We start from the raw sequence: 8,834 nt of genomic DNA on the forward strand, positions 1-8,834 counted from the left end.
GAGACAGAGTGATGAAGCCAATCAGTGTATGGGGATGATTAGGAGGCCATGATGGACAGAGGCCAATGGGCAAATCTGGCCAGGATGTCGGGGTTACACCCCTACTCTTTTTTTTCGAAGGACATCCTAGGATTTTTAATGACCACAGAGAGTCAGGGCCTCAGTTTAACATCTCATCAGAAGGACGGTGCTTTTTGACAGTATAGTGTCCCCATCACTATACTGGGGCGTTAGGACCTACACAGACCACAGGGTGAGCACCCCCTGCTGGCCTCACTAACACCTCTTCTAGCAGCAGCCTACTTTTCCCAGATGGTCTCCCTTTCAATATTAAAATAAAGAAGATACCCTGATTGTTGTCCTCATACCCAGGTAGCCAAAACAGTTTGGCCCAATAATGGCCTTGGTCCGGCAGGCCGGAAGAAATAACTCGGCCCGGTTGTGGTTGCCAGACTTGGAATGGACACGGGATGAATGACACCCCAGAATTGGCCCAAATACACTGGCCCATGTCCGGCTGCCAAAACTGCCGGCATTGGGCCACAATCACACCGACAAGGATCGAACACTTAGACGGTACTGGCATGAGACTAAGTACTGAGCCAACACTGCCGACATTGGGCCACAATCACACCGACAATAATGTTACACTTAGCCGGTACTGCCCTTACGGAATGAAAATATATTTCCCTATATTTATGATCAATATATTATATGTAGTAAATATACTGAATAATATATGAAAAAATATATTGTGTTAATATACTGTGTTGATATATTTACTCAAAGTTGAAAGTTTCTAATATAAAAACATATAAAAGAGCATTGGAACATTGATAGACTGCAAATACTTTGTATGTGTTTGAAACTAAATAAACAAAGAATTAAACCAAAGAAGGTAACTTAAAATAGTTAGATATCACTGCAATACAGTAATGGCCTTTTAAATAAAGCAACATGCAGCATATCATCAGTGTTTCTTGGTCTTCTCCTGGACTGAAGCTCAGGATCTGCTCTTCAGCACAATGGTGACCCACAAAACTCAGACAACAGAAACCCTTTAAATCCCAACTGAACATTAAACATACAGATCTCTCAAGATCTCAGCAGAAGGGGATTAAACAACAAAAACAGCATTATCAGCTTCAATTATTTCTAGCAGTTTGAATTTATTTCTGTCATACGCCTACAGAAGTTCTTATTGAGAATTAACAGAGGTTTAGATGTTGATGATTTATTTAAAATAATAAAGTCGGTAGTCACCATTATATTGATTAGTGTTTACTTTAGTTGGGCTCTTGACTTTATAACATTAGTTTTTTTTTTTTTTTTTTTCTGGCTGCTGTAACTGTGTGTTTGTAAAACACAGTCGTTATGGAAAAAATGCTATGGATGATCTATTGAATGTTTCTTGATAAAGACATAATCATCATCAAACATCCTGAGCCACAGATCTTACCCTGATCAAAAGTGTGTGAAATGCATTTCAAATAAATATTGTGTTCTAAACAGTGTGATACTATAACAAAATGTCCAGTGCTGTTGTGGTAATCAGATACCTTTTTTTAAACACATTGTACACAAAACATTTTGATCTACCATATTTAGACACACACAGACATCAAGCATCAGCGTATGAATCTCAACAATGGTGACATGCTTCATGCTCAAATGCATGCTGGGAACCATGGATGAGTTTTATACTATGGTAGCTCCCAGAATGCATTGCATGAAGCATTTCACCGTTGTTGAGATTCATACGCTGATTCTTGATGTCTGTGTGTGTCTAAATATAGCAGTAGCTCAAAATGTTTTGTGTACGTGTTTAAAAAGTATCTGATTACCACAACAATGTTTGATGTCTTGTTATGGTTTCAAAGTGTTTATAATACAAAACTTAATGACCTAGCACACTTTTGATCAGCAATAAATCATGAGATGAGATCTGTGGCTTAGAATGTTTAAAGATGATTATGACATCATCAATAAACACCTAATAGATCATCCCCCAAATCTCTCTTGGCTTTTTTAGCCATAATGACTGTGTCATATAAACACACAGTTACAGCAGTCAGAGAAAAACTAATGTTATAATGTCAAGGGTCAAGACAACTAAACAACTAAAGTAAACACTGGTAACTTCAAACTTTATTATTTCATCAACATCTAAACCTCTGTTGATTCTCAATAAGAACTTCTATAGACGTATGACAGAAATAAAGTCAATCTGGTCAGTAATAAGTGAAGCTGGTAAGCAGCAATATCACCCTGAAGCCCAAGACTGTTGCCCACTGAAGCTAAGCAGGGTTGAGCCTGGTTAGTACCTGGATGGGAGACCTCCTGGGAAAACTAGGTTGCTGCTAGAAGAGGTGTTAGTGAGGCCAGCAGGGGGTGCTCACCCTGTGGTCTGTGTGGGTCCTAACACCCCAGTATACTGATAGTGACACTATACTGTCAAAAAGCACCGTCCCTTCGGATGAGACGTTAAACCGAGGTCCTGATTCTCTGTGGTTGTTAAAATTCCCAGGATGTCCTTCGAAAAAAGTAGGGGTTTAACCCCGGCATCCTGGCTAAATTTGCCCATTGGCCTCTGTCCATTATGGCCTCCTAATCATCCCCATACACTGATTGGCTTCATCACTCTGTCTCCTCTCCACCAATCAGTTGGTGTGTGGTGGGCGTTCTGGCGCAATATGGCTGCCATCGCATCATCCAGGAGGTGCTGCACATTGGTGGTGGTTGAAGAGATTCCAACCTGATCACATGAGAATGTGTATCAATAGTACACGAGTGTAATCTCGTAGAATATACAGTGGGTACGGAAAGTATTCAGACCTCCTTAAATTTTTCACTCTTTGTTATATTGCAGCCATTTGCTAAAATCATTTAAGTTCATTTTTTTCTCATTAATGTACACACCCCATATTGACAGAAAAACACAGAATTGTTGAAATTTTTGCAGATTTATTAAAAAAGAAAAACTGAAATATCACATGGTCCTAAGTATTCAGACCCTTTGCTCAGTATTTAGTAGAAGCACCCTTTTGATCTAATACAGCCATGAGTCTTTTTGGGAAAGATGCAACAAGTTTTTCACACCTGGATTTGGGGATCCTCTGCCATTCCTCCTTGCAGATCCTCTCCAGTTCTGTCAGGTTGGATGGTAAACGTTGGTGGACAGCCATTTTTAGGTCTCTCCAGAGATGCTCAATTGGGTTTAAGTCAGGGCTCTGGCTGGGCCATTTAAGAACAGTCACAGAGTTGTTGTGAAGCCACTCCTTAGGGTCATTTTCTTGTTGGAAGGTAAACCTTCGGCCCAGTCTGAGGTCCTGAGCACTCTGGAGAAGGTTTTCGTCCAGGATATCCCTGTACTTGGCTGCATTCATCTTTCCCTCGATTGCAACCAGTCGTCCTGTCCCTGCAGCTGAAAAACACCCCCACAGCATGATGCTGCCACCACCATGCTTCACTGTTGGGACTGTATTGGACAGGTGATGAGCAGTGCCTGGTTTTCTCCACACATACCGCTTAGAATTAAGGCCAAAAAGTTCTATCTTGGTCTCATCAGACCAGAGAATCTTATTTCTCACCATCTTGGCAAACTCCATGCGGGCTTTCATGTGTCTTGCACTGAGGAGAGGCTTCCGTCGGGCCACTCTGCCATAAAGCCCCAACTGGTGGAGGGCTGCAGTGATGGTTGACTTTCTACAACTTTTTCCCATCTCCCGACTGCATCTCTGGAGCTTAGCCACAGTGATCTTTGGGTTCTTCTTTACCTCTCTCACCAAGGCTCTTCTCCCCCGATAGCTCAGTTTGGCCGGATGGCCGCCTCTAGGAAGGGTTCTGGTCGTCCCAAACGTCTTCCATGTAAGGATTATGGAGGCCACTGTGCTCTTAGGAACCTTAAGTGTAGCAGAATTTTTTTTTGTAACCTTGGCCAGATCTGTGCCTTGCCACAATTCTGTCTCCTTTGACCTCATGATTCTCATTTGCTCTGACATGCACTGTGAGCTGTAAGGTCTTATATAGACAGGTGTGTGGCTTTCCTAATCAAGTCCAATCAGTATAATCAAACACAGTTGGACTCAAATGAAGGTGTAGAACCATCTCAAGGATGATCAGAAGAAATGGACAGCACCTGAGTTAAATATATGAGTGTAACAGCAAAGGGTCTGAATACTTAGGACCATGTGATATTTCAGTTTTTCTTTTTTAATCTGCAAAAATGTCAACAATTCTGTGTTTTTCTGTCAATATGGGGTGCTGTGTGTACATTAATGAGGAAAAAAATGAACTTAAATGATTTTAGCAAATGGCTGCAATATAACAAAGAGTGAAAAATTTAAGGGGGTCTGAATACTTTCCGTACCCACTGTATACGCCAAAATGAGTTTTGGTGTACATATAATACGCAGTTGTTCACGTGCATATGATACACACTTTATGGCGTGTATATAATACGCTGGGTAGTCTTGGGTAGGATTAGTGGTGTGGGGTTCGTGCCTATTCTACTCCATAAAGTGTGTATCATATGCACGCCAAAACTCATTTTGGCGTATATATTCTACGAGATTACATGCGCATACTATTGATATGCATTGTCATGAGACTGGGTTTGAGATTCCCCCTTCCAAATTGAGTACCCAGAAAAGTGCTATATAAATGTAACAAATTAATTAAATAATGCTGTTTTTGTTGTTTAATCCTCCTCTGCTGAGATCTTGAGAGTGTTTAAATTTCTGTTAGGATTTAAAGGGTTTCTGTTGTCTGAGGTTTGTGGGTCACCATTGTGTTGAAATATTAATAGGAATAATACACTTAAAATATAAAAATACACTTATAAATAGCAAATAACATTGACAGGGAAAGGATATTACATTTAAGTTTAAGGGTCACTGCTACATACAATTTGGCAAATTGTAAATGGAGACCTACCCCCAGCACTCAACCTAAACTGGTCCAGGACCTTATGGTCCATACTCGGGCCAAATGTGGCAAAATGTGCCATGTCTCCGAGCAAATTGGGCCAAATCCGCACATCCAAAGCCTAGCCAAATCTGGCAACCATTACTGGGCCAGAGCTGGCTCACTTTTGGCAAAGAATATACACTAACAAGAAGCGACACTCCAACACATTCCATTCCAACACCGGCGCCCAGCAGCAGCCCTGCGTTTCCGACATTTTGGAGTGAAAGCGAGTCGGCAGTCCACTAGTTTCTATGGCAGTATCAGCTGCTTTCTTAAAAAAAAAAAAAAAAAAAAAAGTACATTAAAGCTGAAATCCAACCAAATAAAATACTATAACTAGTGATCATCAAATCCTTTTTACAGTTTATTTTACAGACTTTGTGTTTAATTCTTCCACTTTTTTCACAAAACATTTGCTCTCTAGAAACCCAGTCAGTTTGGGTTCGATTCTTTAAAAGATCTAGTAGCATTAGGCTTACACTGAATTAATACCAACATATGTGACCTGATCCAGCAAAATGAGTCACAGTGACCCAAATTTCAAAATTGAGATTTTGGTATCAATGGAAAGATGAGACAATAAGCTTTAAAATGATATCCTAGTCAAAGGCATACCTTGAATGGTTTTAAAGATATACCCATTTGAATTATGGTCGTCTGCCCTCTTTTTCCAATTGAAAACCTTTTTGCCCGTTTTTTTGTTGATATCTTTCAAAATCCATTGCATTTAAAGGGATAAACTATTTATTTTACAGCTTAATTTGACCAAAGACATATATATATATATATATATATATATATATATATATATATATATATATATAAATAAATGCTATTAAACCAGGCTGAAGCTCAAATTATTTTAAAGTATTTATTTGAATTAATATTTTATAAGGCACTTTTACAAAGATTTACTAAAATCAGAAAGATTGAACAGAGATGCTACATTTTTGCTTGAGAGAGAGGGTGTGTGTGTGTGCACGCGTGTGAGTGAGTGAGTGAGTGAGTGAGTGAGAGTGAGAGAGAGAGAGAGAGAGAGAGAGAGAGAGAGAGAGAGAGAGAGACAAGCAAAGAGAGAACAAATAATTTTAGCCTATGCAATCATATCTTTGTGTAGGCTAGTTGACAACAAATTCATAACGGAATACTAGCTTGTTTACACAGAGCGCGCGCTAGTCTGACAGGAGGATGGCTGGACCAATTGCGTGCCTGTCAGTCGAAACGGGGCTTCCCATTGATAAAAATCAGCGTTTATGTCAGTGTGTTTACATTTCTAAGCTTTTTGATTGGTTCTATACAACGTGTAACACCATATTTGGAGAGCAGAGATAATGACGTTTCAGGGGATAGGCCTACCGGGAAATGCTTATAAGTGACGAGAGGGGTTGAGAAGTTCATTTCCAGCGAATTTAGTAAAACCATGTCAAATTTAATAGCCATTTAAATACCTTTACTCAATTATCTGGACTACGAAATTTTGGGAGATTATTTTTGAAAGTCTGTTCTTTGAAATTAGCTTAAAAAAATCGATTTTTTTCATTGTTTTCCCACATTATCGGCCCATATCTTAAAATAGGACGTTGCGACTTCCGACTCATTTCGCCAGAGCGGGTCACATATGAAATTAAATTAAGGACATGCATCAGAAAAATTGGGAATGTTGGACAATAAATATATGAATATAACAGCTCGATTTCGCAGTGTTGTCTAATGTCCATTAAAGGCAGCAAAAGTGTCCAAAAGTGGGAATTAGCCTATGGGATAACGGACACAGCAATGCATGTATAAGATAATTTTGTTTGTAGCGTGATCCATTAAAACGTACAATATATATATTTCAATTCAGATAGTGGAGTAATACTATTATTACTATTACTCCACTAGGTCTGAAATATATTGTTTGATGCAAACATGATGATCTTAAATTTATTAATTAATTTACTATTAGTAAAGTAGCATAAAATGGAAATACTCAATAAAGTAGACTAACACGTTACCTCAAATGAATGAATGTTTGGATTCCACAACTGGTAAAATAAAACATATACTATAAGACGATACAACATTTACTGTAGGAGCCATACAGTTTACTGATGACTTAATTTAAAAAAAAAAAAAAAAAAAAAACTGTTCTATTGCGCTTCTCATTTGGCAGTGAAATTCGCCGATTTGGGGTGCGTAAGATGTAAAGGATTCTATAGTCCAGTTAGTATTTTCACCCCATCTAGTGGCTGTTGCCCAAAAAGTATCAGAGTGTCGCCTCTTGGGTTCTATACTACGGAGCCCCAAAAATTAAATCGTGCGCACAGTTTACTAATTCAATCCCTCGATTTACTAAATCATGCGCATGATCAGGCCCAGATTAAGAACACGTTGGGCCCTGGGGCTATAGCAACACCAAGGGCCCCCTTTCATCTGATTGCCATTCCACAGTGTCTTGTACCACAAGAATTTTTTTTTTTATTGTTATCATTTTTATATTTTTACAAATTTCATTTTATCAAATCATTTAATATAAGCACAAGCACACTAAATATTCCATGCTATTTAACATATTTTAAAATATATTTAACATATGAAATATTTAACATATTTTAAAATTGTATTGCATATATTGCTGACACAATAATTCTTTCCTCTGATTAACACAAAATAAACTATTTTGAAGAATGTGGGTAACCAAACAGTTGATGGTCCCCAGTGATTTCCACATTATATTTTTTTCCTACTATGAAAATTAATGGGGACCAGCAACTGTTAGGTTACCCACATTCTTCAGAATATTTTCTTTTGTGTTTAACAGAAGAAAGAAACTCATTCAGGTTTAAAACAACTTGAAAGTGAGCATGTGATGACAGGATTTTAATTTTTGGGTGAACTATCCCTTTAAGGACAAGGGTCCGCATGCTAACTATTAGGATGCTGTCACTTTAAGACCTGCACGCGTCCGATTTTCTCAACTCACTTCAGACATAACCAACTGTGTTTATGTAAACCTTTTGTGTATTTGACAGTATTATAGCGCAATCAGACGCGGAAGATGAAGTCCATAGTCAGGTGCTGTTTGACAGGCTTAAGTGTGTGTGCACGCTTCGGGTGTATAGGGTCAGAAAAAGCGCATCTCAGAACAGCACACGAATGACATGTTTAACTGGCAGGGCTTTAAAGCACATGCAAATAAATTACTATTGTGATTGCGAATAAGTGCAGTGTCCCGTGAGTAACTCTACCGCTGTGTTAACATGTGATGTGAATGTGTCGAGGTCGAGTTGTACGGATGGAGGCACCAGAACTGCAACTGATAGAATGTGCTTCAAAGGCAGATAGGAGACAAGTCACACGACATTGGTGTTCGTCAAAAAACAGTAGGAAAGTTAATTCGGGATTTTTACATGGGCGATGATGATGAGAGAAAAACACTGACATTCTGGATTCAAACGTCAATAAAATCAATCGACTCGTCCCTGTAAATGTTGAAAACACCTTACGTTTTCATGAGAAACAATTACCATCCGAATAGGGCTTGACTCGTTATAAGAATAATAACTTGCTGCAGCTGCTATCTCACCTTCTTCAGCATGTAAAGCACGCAGATCGGCGACGGTGTCGGTCGGTGAAGATAATTGTGAGCTGCCGCTGCACGCGGGGTCTTTTTTTGCTGTAAGATTAGCATCCCTTTTATCCCTTTCAAGCTTATTTTTCCTTTTTTTGCGCACCACTATCACTTTTGTTTATCATTTTGAACACCAGCGAGGCTGAACAAGCAATAAAGGCCAATTTCCCATTTTCTACATGCGATAGCATAAGCAAAGAGGCGTTTCCCGATGTCATGGCGCGAATTGTAAGGTGATTTTGATTGGACGGTG

Source organism: Megalobrama amblycephala, linkage group LG1, assembly GCF_018812025.1.
Source record: "Megalobrama amblycephala isolate DHTTF-2021 linkage group LG1, ASM1881202v1, whole genome shotgun sequence".
Taxonomy (NCBI): domain Eukaryota; kingdom Metazoa; phylum Chordata; class Actinopteri; order Cypriniformes; family Xenocyprididae; genus Megalobrama; species Megalobrama amblycephala.